The 15,066-nt window shown below is 37.2% G+C and overlaps 1 pseudogene; it reads left to right on the top strand.

Annotated features, from left to right (window-relative positions):
- The first annotated feature begins 970 nt into the window (after positions 1-970).
- LOC122139032 lies at positions 971-15,063 on the top strand (annotated as a pseudogene).
- Positions 15,064-15,066: the final 3 nt, after the last annotated feature.

The following is a 15,066-nucleotide window of genomic DNA, read 5'->3' as shown; positions in this document are numbered from 1 at the left end:
TTGACAGCACTCTGCGCCTGGTCGAGAAAGATTCCTGCCCTCTTACCACTAAGCTGCCTGCTGTGTAGCTCTTCAGTTTAAAGTTTACTGCGTCAAAATCAAATACAAATTTGAGCGCAATTTAAACCCGGATTGATTGGTAACCACTCTAAGTGCTCCGTCTGTCTTGGAACACTAGCGCCATCTTTGACATAGTGTGTTCCTGTAGCCTTTAGTGGTAGAAACATTGCATTTAGCAGTTGCAAAAGGTGTGTGGGTTCAATTCCCAGGGAACACATGTTAGGTAAAAAATGTTACTGCCTGATATGCACCTGTGTAGTAGTCGCTTTGGATAAAAGCGTCTGCTAAATGTAAATGCAGTGATAACACTTGTTTGTCTTCTCTACTGTGCAAAGCTCAACAGGTCTTTGTCCCATTCGTCGATCTTTTGTGATATCACAATTCCCGGAAAATATGTGTTGTAGTCCAAAACGAGTGATTCAGTGTGTAGTTTTGTGGGCCTCAGGAAGAAAAGCCAAAAGCTTTCTTAAATATTTCTTGATAATATTTAAGCACAAAATTTTATTTTAGTTTTTCAGGCCAGTTAGAACGCTCTACAGCAGCAATTAGTAAATGACCAGCAACACCAAGTGATCCTAATCAATTCCCAATGCGAACAAAATTAAGTTATCGTGCCCACAGCCCATTTCATACCTTACATACATAACATTAGAGAAAAGAAACTGCATTCTTCTGTTTCATGTTGACTTCTTTAAAGTGGATAGTTTAGCTTCACAAAAAAATAAATAAATAAATAGAATAATTCTTAATTACTAATACATTTTTTTTTTTTTTTTCAGCATGAAAAGCTGTTTTATTGGTGTTTAACATAATCCCATATTGTCTTCCGTTTTCATTTCAGAAAAAGACTACACTCCCTCAAGTTAGGTCTTTGGGTGTTCTCGGTCTCTGTCTGTCCTCTTTACCCATGATGTCAAGTCCCTGCACCAAGCCTGAGGTCGACAGAGTGCCTGGTAAACATCAGCGCCAAGCCCAGTCCCTGCTCTGAACCCCCAGCTAGGGACCACACAAAATGAGACCAGCAGACAAGAGAGAAACCGCACAAGGGTCAGCTAAGACATTCCAAAGATACTATGACTCGGCTACAAGCCTGTGTAATAACTGTTTAGCACTAATTCTCATGAAAGTATCATTGATAAGATATAGCTCAGACCGCTGTTATTATGAACAAGAGATATTTTCTCACAGATTTGTACACCCGTCAGAAACTTTTCAGACTGCGGGTATTCTCTGAATGTCTTTTGCTGGTCAAAACCTTTCTCCCGACTTGTGAATAATCCTGCTTGTGAAGGCAAACTGTGGACTATAGCACTGAACAAGACTTGAGACCTGAAACCAACACAGCTTCCCAACATCGCTTGCCCTTTAAAATCTCTTATGGGAACATACCTACTTCCAGAACACATAATAAACGAAACCGGTCAGGACCACATACAGCCATGAAATTATTTTTTAACCCATGAATAAAATATGTGTGAAAAGAAGCATATTAGAGGATTTTTTTTTTTTTTTTTTTTTTTGAAGCATTATCCCATCACCAGGCATTTCACAACTTGCACTTTGTTTTTTTTGTTTTTTTTTTTTTTTTTTTTTTTTTGTGTTTTTTTTTTTTGTGTTGGGTCCTCATCAACCAGCCATCGCACCATCCACTACTCAAACTTGTTGGGTTTTTGTTTTTTTTGAGGTTTTCTTTTTTTTTTTTTTTTTTTTTTTTTTTTTTTTTTTTTTTTTTTTTTTTTTTTTTTTTTTTTATTTTTTTTTTTTTTTTTTTTTTTTTTTTTTTTTTTTTTTTTTTTTTGTTTTTTTTGCAAAACATTATCAAAGAAAATCAACTCATGCACTTACTCCAGATGCGACTAAGACATGCACTTGTGTTTTTTTTATTTTTTTTTTTTTTTTTGTTTTTTGTTGTTTTTTTTTATTTTTTTTTTTTTTTTTTTTTTTTTTTTTTTTTTTTTTTTTTTTTTTTTTTTTTTTTTTTTTTTTAACTTTTTTTTTTTTATTTTTTTTTTTTTTAATTCTCACATTGCAGTCATCTTAAACACCCCTCCTCTGCCAAACGTCATTGCAAGACCTTAAACAGGATAAAACAAGCCAGATGTGTATGTCTTTAAGTCTGGCTGTGCAATACACCCAGTGCGTTCAACTAAACTATGAAAGACATTGCTCGGGGACCATAGTCTGCCAGACTATCTCATCTATTTTTGCTTGCCTCCTCGAAGTCACGCTCTGACGATGGGATTGCTCTGCACCTGACTGGCAGTATACTATGCTGAATGACTTAAGTGAGGGAAGTAAACAAATGGCCACAGTGTATATAATTCATACTGTGGCTATTGTACTGCTATGACAGTCCTATTTGGCATCTTTTATCTGAAATACACTTAACAAAATGTCTTCAATGTCGTGCGGCCACTGTCATTTGTCCCCTCATATTAGAATCAAGCTTTGACCAAAATATTTTGCTTGCATGGATTTTAATCACACTTTGGCAAGCTAGATTTCCTCCCTCCGATTGTCTAGTGTAATTGAAAGTATACTTGTTCGAGACTGTGTGTGTTGTGTTAGACAGCTTGTTCACCCTAAATTAGTGGTAAATTTTGTTTTGAATTCAATTGCAAAATTTTCTTTGTTTAAAAAGCCATTTGGAACACTATGCTGTTTGTCACTTAAAATGCAATAAAAAAACTGCCTTTTTTGGTCCTAATGTTTTCCATTGAGTCATATTTTGTTTCACTGTGTCTTTACTTGTTTATCTCTGCTGTCCAACAGCCCCTCGTTTCTTGGTTTTGGACTCTAACGTAACAGTTCAATTCTTAACGCTATGTAGTTCACCTCAAACACACATGAAAAAATAGCTTCATTTCATTTTTAGAGTGTCTTTTAAAAATATAATTTTATTTTATATGATAAGGCCAATCAAGTTGGTCAACTGTGGCTTAATGCACTATGGTGAGTCAGGCCAGTAGATGGCGATGCCACTTTGTGCAGAAACACGATTTAATAAAACACCATTTTCATAACGTTGCACTTTTTAAACAAAGTTTTTTGTTTTCAGGCGCCCAAACGGCATGTCGTGTAAATGCAAAATGGCCAAAAAATAAATGTTTTGTGTTGTTTTTTTTTTTAGTTAAAAAAACGCGTGTTGGGTAAACGCCCACTTAATGTTAACCATGATCAGTGTTCTTCATCTAACCATTTGATCTCAAAAGTCAAAAGAAGTCAAAGGAGCCGCATAACATTCCTGTCGTCCTTGTGGACGCAAAAACACATCATTCTAATATATTTCAAACTTGTGCCTCCTCCAGATGTCACTGTGGAACTCATTACAAATTAACTTGAAATTAAGGGTCACAGCGACCCAGGGGTCAAGCAAAGAACAAGTGTCCAATTAGGGGTCAAAGGTCAGCATCATTTTTCTCTTTGGACTGCTGAAAGTAAAAAGAACCTAACAGAGGTGTCTAAATGCAAAAAATGGGGACCAGTAGCTGAAAATATGCTTGCTAAAAAGAATGGGGACCATTGATTGATTTCACAGCATGCAGGCAAAAGTGAAGCCTAAAGGATGACTTTTGATCTTCAAAACTGATTAAATTCTAAAAGATATGTTTCCAAAAGGACAAATGGTAAAGACCAAAAGCTCCCCTTCCTGTCGGATGTGGATGGGGTCAAAGAAAGGATATTTTCCTCAAGTGAAACTCAAAATGAAACACACACACACACACACACACACACACATACAAAGCATCCTCGGATCACTTTATATCACTCTACATCAAAGTTTCAAAATCATTCTGTTGAATGGTCAAAAATGTCTCTCAAGATTTCTATTGCCCTAGAAACTCTCTGCAAACCTAAACCCTGAAAAGAGCAATTAAAGGTATAGGTAAACCTAGATAACAAAACATCAATACAAGAGTAATTTCAAAACAAACTAATGACGAATATAAGTGTCAGAGCACTGACACCAAAACAGCTCTTCTGCTGAAATGACTTAAGATTAACTATTTAATTGACCAAATTCAGAAGGTGTGACTCACAAGAGTACAACTCCACCCGATTGCAAACTACCACTGTGGAGGTTTCTCTCCCACAATACATGCTGGAGACACCCACAGGGACGTGACTGTTTTTACACCGCTTAAGATGAATACCAACATTCTACTGTGGCATAGATATGAAATAACGTACCACCTCTATCGGAAATAATGTTAAACATGTTGCTGACTTACAGTTAAGTATTAATTAACCCCAGATTCCTTTCTTATTATTGGATGAAGGGGCAGCCATAATGGTGTTTGAGTGTGGATGCGGTGCTTGGACAAGGGAGAGGGGACCCGGAAACGCCAACCATAGTTAAACTATAGCATCTACTGTATTTGACCATTATACCCATGTAAGTTTCAATTTTCTTATTTCAAACTTTTGCTAATGTTTGTCAATGGCAGTACACTCACCTTCTTACATGATTATTTTTAAAATAAACAGAAAGTGCCTAAGCCACGGAACTCTCGGTATTTGATTTCAGATGCTCTTCGGTTTCTTTAGTACAACAGACTGTGCACGCTCTTAGGGATTTGGCCAATTATTGGTAATGATTTAAAAGTATTAGAAATCTTTAAATTCTTGTGTGCGCTCCACGTGCACACCCAACTTATGAGCAGTTAGTGTTTCCTCATTTAATTCTTTGAGATGAAGCCAAAAAGTTTACCGTTATTTCTGGATTGATGTCTTATTACCAAATTACCTTAAAGCAGCTATTTCTTTTTAGGCCAATCAAAATGCCTCCCTTTTCGAATTATAAATGTATTCGCCCACATTCCTAAAATGAGAGAAAGATCCGACACCAAGCGTTTATGAAGAGGTAACAGAATCATGTGTTACTCGGTGTTGCGCAGCAAGTGTAGCTCTCAATACACTTTTTATAATCGTGTTGCTTGACTGCGATTAAATAAGTAGTACCTTCTAGTTATCGGTCTAGTTTACAGGAACTATATGAGACCACATTAAGAATGGATTAATAGCCTGGGAAAGGACATCATGGAAGAAAAGGACAAAACCGGCTAAACGGACGCCAGATGTCAGGTTGTGGAGAGATGAAGATGGCCCGGAGGCATCGTGTCTTTCCAGCTCTCAGAGCTAATGTTCCCCTTCACGCTGCACAAACCAGCTGCCGTCACAAATATCCACTCCAGTGAAGTAGCGTAGACACATCATTAACGTATCCATGATCGGAGCCATGATTGTTTTCGTGAAGATCAACAGGAAATGTTATTGTGACGGTTTGGCAACTGCAATTAGTACTTTAATGAGGTTTCGTCTTGTCTATAACCGCATCTAAACATTATCTTAATTAACCTTAAAAAGGTTGTGCATTAATCTATACGTTGTTTTTCCAGAACTGTATTGGTAAATAGCAAGCAACCCCATAATCAGCACCCCATCATCCTCCTTATGTGTTAATTATTATAACAATATAAAGAATACAGCTCCCTATGTTTGTTAAGATGAATGGGTGCATTGGCAGACTGTAATCATGACTCTTTGTCCGCTCTACCATAGGGACTACATGAAAAACGTGGGATTCCAAAGCATGCAATAAAGCATGCCGGAACCAAGACTGTTTATGACAGACGGCGAGCAGCATGAAGAAGGAATATTTTCAGTAATCAGAATACTACAATTTGGGACACTGATCACTGTGAACGCCTTTGTCACTAAAGGTCACATTTTTCTTGCATCCATTGAAGCAACAAGATGTTCTTTTGAAACATCCCCTGTCATGCTCGGAGACATGATCCTCTGTCTTGGTTTGGTTCATATCAGACCCTATAACTAACTAAATATGTCATCAACTCGGAGTTCATTCTTATACAGCTCACACTGGTTTTCTGATCCTCTGTAATCCAGATAAATTCATATTCTACTAATAATAAATTGAATCATTTTATGATCTCGACCATTGAATAGAAAGGGGACCTTAAATGAAAAGATGATCTTGCATGTTCCTCATTTACGATCACTTTGCACTACGCCCCCCCCTACCACATCTACACCCACCTCACTCACTTACTATACACTGGTTTGTCTTCTTACCGCTGAGTGCTTGTCTTCACCTCATTAAAGTATCCGCCGAAGCTCACAAGCATTGAGCCCAGGTTTGTCTGGTGAATGCACCGTCCTATCTCCGTCCAAGGACGTTGTACATTCACATCCGTAGAGCCATTCACTCTCACCCGATGTTTGTCTCAACGCACTTTCTTGTTTTCATCAGGTGAAAAGACCAACGCAAGCCTCTCCAGCTGCGCACCTCTCCCCCCTCGCCCTGTCGGACCACCGACTCCCTCCGATCCACGCACAGTATCCTCTGGAATGCCGATGGTGTATGCAGTTACTTGCCAAGGCCAATCGCGACGCACCACAAAGAGGGAGCCAGACACGGCAGGGAAGACAAAATCCACACAGGTGAAAGGATGCACGATCCATAATAAATTCTCGCCCATATTACCAGGTTGAGTTCAGTGGACTCACCCAGAACAGATGTTAAGGCGTACTCCATCCCAAAATGAAAATTTGTCATTAATCACTTAACCCCCATGTCGTTCAAACCCGTTCAAAGCTGCGTTCGGTTGGAACACAATTAAGATATTTTTTCGGACTGGAAAACTGGGGCTTGGTGTCTGTCCCATAGACTGCCAAGTAATAACCGTGTCAAGGTCCAGAGACAAGCTCTGAAAATTCACGTTAGAATAGTCCATCTGCACAGTGATTTCAAAATAACATTATGGGTGATGAGAATACTTTTTGTACACAAAGAAAACAAAAATAACGACTTTATTCAACAATTCCTCCCCTCATCACCGTAGCGCCATTTTGGAGAATCTGATCAGTATGCAGGTGTACGTTTTTCACGTATATATTTACACTTTGGCATAAAAGAAAACAGCGCATCAGTGCAGTGCGGCTGACACAGAAGAGCATACACTGTCTGCGTACTGATCAGATTCTCCAAAATGGCTCTACGCTGATTTGGAGAGACACAGAGGAGAGGAAGTTTTGAATAAAGTCGTTATTTTTGTTTTCTTTGTGTACAAAAAGTATTCTCATCGCTTCATAACGCTACGGTTGAACCACTGATGGCAGATGGACTATTCTGACAATGCTTTTCATACTTCTCTGGACCTTGACAGTGTATTTTCAGTCTTTGGGACAGTCTCAAGCATCCCGGATTTCATCCAAAATATCTTAAATTGTGTTCCGAAGACGAACAAAGCTTTTAAGGGTTTTGAAATAACATGGGGGTAAGTGATAATGACACGTTTTTCAGTTTTTTAATATCAGTGTAAACAGGGCCATGCAGTACTATGGTATGTACAGTATACCAAAAGTCTGTGGTACTCTCTGGCACCATCATTGCACCATGGTTTGCTCATCACATCCTATGATTTACTGCAATCCTAATGAACTTTAACCCTCAGCTCAGATGTGAAGGGAAATGGGTGCATCAGCTTTTCTCATTTTTGAAATATCATCTGTTTTCTGTACCTCATTACCTAAGCCAAAATTTCACTCTTTCTTTCATATAATCATATAATCTTTATTTCATATAATGGCTTAAGTTTTAGCCATTTACTTGTGAAATTGCCTTATATTTTAGTCTCTCTAAAAATGTTTTTTTTTGCACTTGTAGCTGGTTAATAGCAAAATTTTTAGTTTTACTAGTTCACTAAAACATTCTTTCAACCTTGTGAGTAAAACAAGGATGTAACCAAATGGGATGAATTTTAATTTCTTTAAAAACAGGATAAAAATGCACTATGAAAGTAGTTCATGTGACTAGTGCAATATTCCAAAGTCATGAGGAACAGATGACAATATGTTCTGAACAAGAGTCTTAAAATGTAGTTTCATGCGATTGTAATGTTGATCTTTTTGTAAAAGACACCACACACATGGTTAGCTGGAGCTGAAACAACAGCTGTTGGATTTCACAAACGTTCGGCATCATGGGGAAATTCAGAACGTCTCCAGGATGGAAGTGACGTATGTGCAGACTCATCTGTAAGTCTCATTGCACAATAAATACAATTGCAAATTGCATGAAACTATCGTTCATGTGTGGTTGCATGAACTGTGAGTCATGTAAGATTTAATATATCTACATCACACTACATGCATCTCTATAGTGTATGTGGGAAAGGAAAAAAAACTGCCGTTTCTTTTCTCTTTTCTATCCTTACTCTTTATGTTTCTAAGATTTTCAAGCTGAAACAACAACTACAACAGAAGAAAAGGTCAGGTGTTCTTGTTGGCAATCAAGAGAAACTGCACAACCAACATCAGGTACTAATATACACACATACTGTCATTCTCTTTTTCAAACACTTCTATGCTCCCTGGTTCCTCATTCCCAATCCTCATTTCCTTTTTCAACCTAAACAGATCAAACGGAGCTATTTACAATTGTGGTCAAATTTAATTAAAGAATATGCTGTAAAAGTATGCCATTTATGCACTACTAGCATCGCTTGCAGAATTACAAAAATCAAGTTTAATTTAAAAAATAAAGCATATTTGCAAACACTCCTTACACTCATCAAGGCCTTATGAATATTATCTATTCAACGATCATTTGGGGGAGATAAACCCATGTACTTATAGTAGTCAGTGAACAATAAACTGGGTTAAGAGAATGTACTTTGACATAAAAATATCTTACAAACATCACTGAAAGTGCAAATAGCAATTGGTGCTTTTTACGCTGTGAAGTAAATAGCAGTATGTATTTTGCAGTACGTAAGTGTAAATAGTGGCATAGATAGAGTACTGTAGTGCACTTGCATGGAAATCTATGTCATTGCATGTCCTGTATCAAAATGCTGCAACATATTATCGTACAATTAGAATATAATTCTGGTTGTGTTATAGTTTAGGGAAGCATATTCTTGGTTGCACCAAAAGCTTCTAGGCAATTCAAATGAGTTTGGTGGTATGCGGGTGAAGCAAAAGAGCCATATTCTGACACATGTACACAAATGTTAGAGGAAGTGTGGAGGATTGCAAAAAGTAACAGGAAGAGTGCTTGTATCAAAAACTCTTCTGCTTTAAACACATGCTGGCCGGCTGCAAACACTTTCCTATGGTTATTATACAGTAGTCTCACAGTTTTATTTCAGCTGCTTGATCTTTTTTTATTGTGTAGTATGGTTTTTAATTTCAGTTTAGTTTTAGGTAGATATAATGGTATTTTGTTATGCCTGTTGTTTTTGTTAGTGTGTAACATGCTTTATTCATATCCGCGACACTTTTATAATTCAGCTCATGACTGGACCCACTCAGTACACACTGGGAGAATTTAGGTTCATACCAGATAGACTTGTGATAGTATATCTCGTTCAGAGTTTGTTTGAGGCTGTTAGAATTCCATTTTTTGCTTGGCACCTTCCTACACTGGTTCATCTTTCGTCGTATTCGTTCAGTTCATTTTGTGTGGCCTTTCTAAGGTGTATGCTGTCTTTCTCACAGTAAGTTGATAAAGCCTCTTCCTTTCTTTCTTTTGCTGATTGTTTTTAAAATAAATTAACTGAACTACCTGAGTCTTGGGAGCTAAGTAATACCAGGACCCCACACCAGCTGGCGCAAGTGAACATCTAAACACTGATTCTTTTCGTGTTTTTCCTTAGTTTTAACATCTCTGCTAACATCGTGCTGTAAGGTGTTAGCAGGAAATGAAGTGTTCATCTGTGGTTATGTGCTAGTTTTCATAACCTTTGAATTTTTAAAATGTATTGACATGCTTTATGAAAGTGCTGGTGTGATTGTGGTTCAACTACCGGATTACACGGCAGGGCGTTGACAGTTACTACCTTTTTGGCTCACCAGCAAGGTGGCTATTGGTTTTCCAAGTTACTAGCCAATCATCATTGTCCATGGCCGCAGTTGTGTTGTTTGGGCATTACGTTTTGATATTGGCTTAAAGTCTACTACATACTAAACCATTTATTTAAATTGGATTTCCAGAGTTATTTTAAAGAATAGTTTACCTAAATGTAGTTTATTTAGACATTACAAATGTTGTCCCCAACCGTATTTGTTAAAAAAACTGACAGTGTTTGTTATTTATCATCTAATATTCCTATAAAATTCAGACAGTTTACAGAACTATCAATAAGTCAATAGAGGGCTTTTAAAACCGTGAATCACATGAAATCGAGTATAAACAAACCCTATCTTTGTACTGACAGAAGAAACAGAAGCAAGGTGAAGTGGCATTTAGAGCATTAAAATGGACAGTTTAATGCAAGCTGAAATGTTAGCATTGAACTGCATTTACACCCGCAAAATTATAACCGCATAAAAATGATGTTTGAGCTTGCTGTTTTAAATCTTTTTTAACTAATAATACAAGATGAAGTGTTAAAAAACAATATTCTCAATGCAAAGATAAGCTCACTTTTAGTATGAAAGTAAACTGTCAGGTAGGTGGCAGGTCGGCAGAATGTAAACGATTGTGTTCACTGGTCTATTCAGTTAGGAATGAAAGCAAGTGGCCTGTGCCAGGCTTTTGCATTAAACTTAGGCATCTATGTTTAGAGACGTGTGTTGTAAAGAGTGCTGTATGTACTGTTGTTGCGTAGCCCTGGTCGCTAAAGCATTTAATTAAATACCAAGGTGAGTGGGTGGGTTGCAGATAAAGTGTAAGAAACATGCAAAGTTAACAGACTTGTTTTTGTCGGTGAAATCTTGACCAAAGCTCTACAGTGCAGTTATACGTGGCGCGGTGAAAATGTGGGTTCTGGGTCGGAAAGGCTGTTATTTCTGTTTTGGGTTTGGTGAAACCCACCCACGGCCCTTTTACCCAATTGTCTTTCGGCAACCCAAAGGGTTGCCAGCTGGTGGAAAAACACATCGTATTTACATTTCATTAATCCTCAAAGTGGGCCTGTATCCTATTTGTTGTCGTCGAATCTGACAACTCTGCGTCTTGCTCAAGTCTGAGGAGGAGGGGCCGGGTGAACAAAGACCCTCCTCCACTATTTAGAAATTTGGACGGCCATACCTAGTTCAGCCACTCGGTGTCACCACCTACATACAGTACGCTTAAGATCTAGGTCTTACCAAACTATGGCAGTTAACCAAGGGGTAAGCCGATTTTCAGCTATATTTTTGGATTCAGCCTTACGACTAATCTACTTGGATGGAACGCAATTAAAAAAAATTTGACCCGACTGAAAGAACAAATTTACACCATCTTACGTTAAGAACTATCGAAACCTTTTCTGCTACTCTGGTCCCCCTCTGTCCTCTTTCCTTGTGACTGTTGCTGCGACACACAGGGTTAGATCATTGACTCAGTGGGTCTCAAAATTCAGATCTAGTCAGTAACGAAACGGCTCGTTTCGCGTCCAGAGACGTGTGTGACTGCCTCGGTTGCTTTAATGTTTGGAACGATTTCAGTTAGCCAAGCAACAAAAAAGCGCTCAACACTACTCGGTTTTTGATACTCTCTTGTTAAAAGTCACGAATGTCAGTGGCTTTTCAAGAAAAACCTTAACTCTCTGCGAGTGTGTCCATTTGCTTTAATGCGCAATATAAAAAACTAATATAAAATCTAAAAACTCAGTACAATTTTTACACACGCAGCAAGTATCTCTGTGTGGCGCTTGCGTTCATTTTGTTTTGATTTCTCACGAACTTTTTGTCACCATACAGACACTGCGTGAGCCCTCAAACTAACCTGACCTTGTTATTTGTTGATTATCTTGTTGATTAGGTGATCTTGTTGATTACCATTATTCGATTGCTGTTTTACACCGAAATGTAAATAAAAATGAAAAAAATGATCATCCAAATTTAAAGTGCAGGTAGCCCTAATTTATGTTGTTTTAAAAAAATCACATCAGTTGTCCGGTCGGAAAAGTAAAATTGTCTTCTTTCACTCGGCCATCTACTTGTCCCATACAAGCATTAATGATTGAGCTCTGTTACTGTAGGCTATATAAATTCAATCTGCCAAAAGTGGCTAGTGGAGTGACTGTATTACCCACCACTACTGAAAATCCACCTGCATTTGGCGGGTGTTAATGTCAAGCCCCTGATTATAGGTAGGACACATAGGAAACCTCAAATCCTAAATGCCTTTGCAATTAAAACACTAAAAAAAACATACAAAAAAAGATTAACGCAAATATAGATTTATTTGTGAAAATACCAAAAGGTTTCTTGGATGTATATATTTAGTGTTAGAGTGGTGGCTCTCAACCCGGGAGCCGGGGCCCACTAAGGAGGCTCAGCAAATCGCTAGTATTTAAATAATTATTATTAATATGCATTTTTTTCCTCATCACAATTGATTCATTGTTAATGAATTAAATATTTAAATACTCCCCGTTTCATTAAATAAAAAAGTTTGACTATATATATATATATATAAATATATATATATATTATAATATATATATATATAATATAGTATATATATGATATATATATATAATATATATATATAATATCAAACTTTTTTATGATTTATCCTTATTTTAATATATATTAAATTTATTTCTATTCAGAATTATAAATTATATATTCAGATTTGCATTTATATACATTCGGAATTAGAACTATATATTCATATTTATTTCTGTCATAATTTATACATAACAATATATTCAGACTTTATAGCTATATATTCATTTAATTTACATTTATTTATATTCAGATTTTTTTTATATAATTAATTCCTGTTTTGGGGAACGGGGGCCGGGGTTTTGGCACCTCCCCTCTATAATATATATATATATATAATATATTGCGTTGGATGGCCTTGACGTAAAAAAATCTGGGAATATAACTAAGGATAGAAAATATTATTAGATAAGAATAAAAAGCCATTGTAAATAATACTAAATACCAATATGTTTGTGTTTCTTCTCTTCTCTCAGTCCCCTGCTCTATTAATCCCATCTGCGTCATTGACTCGACTGCCGTCACGTCTGCGTCAAAGTGAAGAGGAGACTAGATCAGGAGCTGGAGAAAGTCGTCACACAAATCAGTACTCATCAGTTCAGCACTGTGGAGTATGTCCCAACACTTTTCACCATTTTAACTTATTGTGTAGGCTGATATCATGCAAAGTTGCATATTAAAACTTGCATGACTGGAAACCTTCTGTAACTGTTTTTTATTTTTTATAATTTTAAGATATATGAGGTTCCTGATGGCCACAGGGGCTCCTGTTCCTCACCTGAGCTCCAAGGGGGATTTCAGATTGGGTCTTCCTGTGTAGCTTTCTCACTCTTCTTCTTCCTCATCCACATCTTGGTCTCCACAGCGCCCTCTAGAACTCGAAACTGGTATGTGTTTTTTTTTTTTTTTTTTTTAACTCTTGCTGATACATCACCACCATATTATTCCTGTCAAAAACTTAACTATATATTAAGGTGACCAGACGTCCACGTGTTCAGGACACAGTTTTGTCTTTGGTGTCCTGTGCCTGGAAATTTTTTCAGCATATTCAAACCACCCTTTAAATACCCTGCAAAAATTCCTGCCCATCACACCCTGCTGGTTACCAGAGCAATCTTGTAGTGATTATAATTGTATTGTTTTTGTGTTTAAAAAAAAAAAAAACCGTTTGTATGTACTATATAACAGCTTTGGCTCTTGGCTTTAGTGTGTGATTGTTTTGCATACAATTTTAAAATGTTCTCAAAGGTTCCACTCTCAACACAGTAACCTTAAAGGGACGGTTCACCCAAAAACTCAGCCAAGATTTTTTCCCATCATACACTTGCCTTGAAATTTTGAAGAATGTGGGTAACCAAGCCTTCCTGACTTCCATGGGATTTTTTTTTCTCCATACTATGGAAGTCAGTGGCTACCAGCAACTGTTTGGTTACCAACGTTCTTCAGAATATCTTCTTTTGTGTTCGACAGAAGAAAGAAACTCAGAAACTTGCAGATGTTTAAACAACTTAAGGGTGAATAAATGATGAATGAAAAAATTATTTTTGGGTGAACTATCCCTTTAACTATATGACATGGTGAAAGTACACCCCGATATAAATAAATAAATAAATAAATAAAATTCCACCATTATTAACATTGTAAATCTAATAGATTTTGTTTTTCTAAAAACGCTACAATGCATTTGTAATGCTATACTGAGAATCCAGATATATAAAACAGGGTTCCATTATGCTAGCAACAATTCAGTGTTTGCAGAAAGCACATACTTTGTGCTCAAATGATCTTAAACTGCCAAATAATAATCCTAATTAGGGAAAGTAAAATCCATTTTTTTTAAAAGCATTTGAAAAGTTTAAAAAGGTGTAATTATTATCAATTGTCAAGTGAGATTTCAAGTATATTTTTGACTGCTGAACTAGTACAGTTGTTTTCCCATTTCATAAATCTGGGTTACCTCCCTTTGTATCTTTAATTTGAACTGACTGTGATGTCTGCTCTGTCCTCAGTTGAAGAGGTCAACATCATGTATTGTGATGGTGTCCTCATCACCACGTCCCAATAACAGCTACAGCTTTCAGAGAGATCCACCAGAAGGCTGTGAAAGAATCCGAGTGTGTGAAGAGAACGTGTGAGTAGGCATGCCATGCTAGAGTGTTGCTATGTGGTTATGTACAGTTATAAAGCTATGGTTATCTCAATATTGACATCACCCCCCCCCCATCCTCTAATTCAGCCTTCCATGTTTGGATCAAGTGTACGTGTCCTCCTGTCCTGACCCCAACAAAGTGAACTTCACCACACACACAGGCTCAGCCTTCTGCCCTGTCAATCTCGCGAAGCCCCTCCTACCTCCAGTGGACTTCCTGATCTGCAGCCTCTCAGTTTCTCCAGGGTCCTGCTGGGTGGGACAGTGATGAGTTAGTAAGAAAAGAAAGACCGGTGAAATCAGCATCTGTGTGTATATATAATAAAACTGAATGGTACTATTAGGCAATGATTGTATTTTAAATCTGCATTTTACCACCTACTTAAAAAAAA

Source organism: Cyprinus carpio, chromosome B12, assembly GCF_018340385.1.
Source record: "Cyprinus carpio isolate SPL01 chromosome B12, ASM1834038v1, whole genome shotgun sequence".
Taxonomy (NCBI): domain Eukaryota; kingdom Metazoa; phylum Chordata; class Actinopteri; order Cypriniformes; family Cyprinidae; genus Cyprinus; species Cyprinus carpio.
Note: the sequence above shows the minus strand (reverse complement) of the source record. Positions and strands in the feature narration are given on the sequence as shown.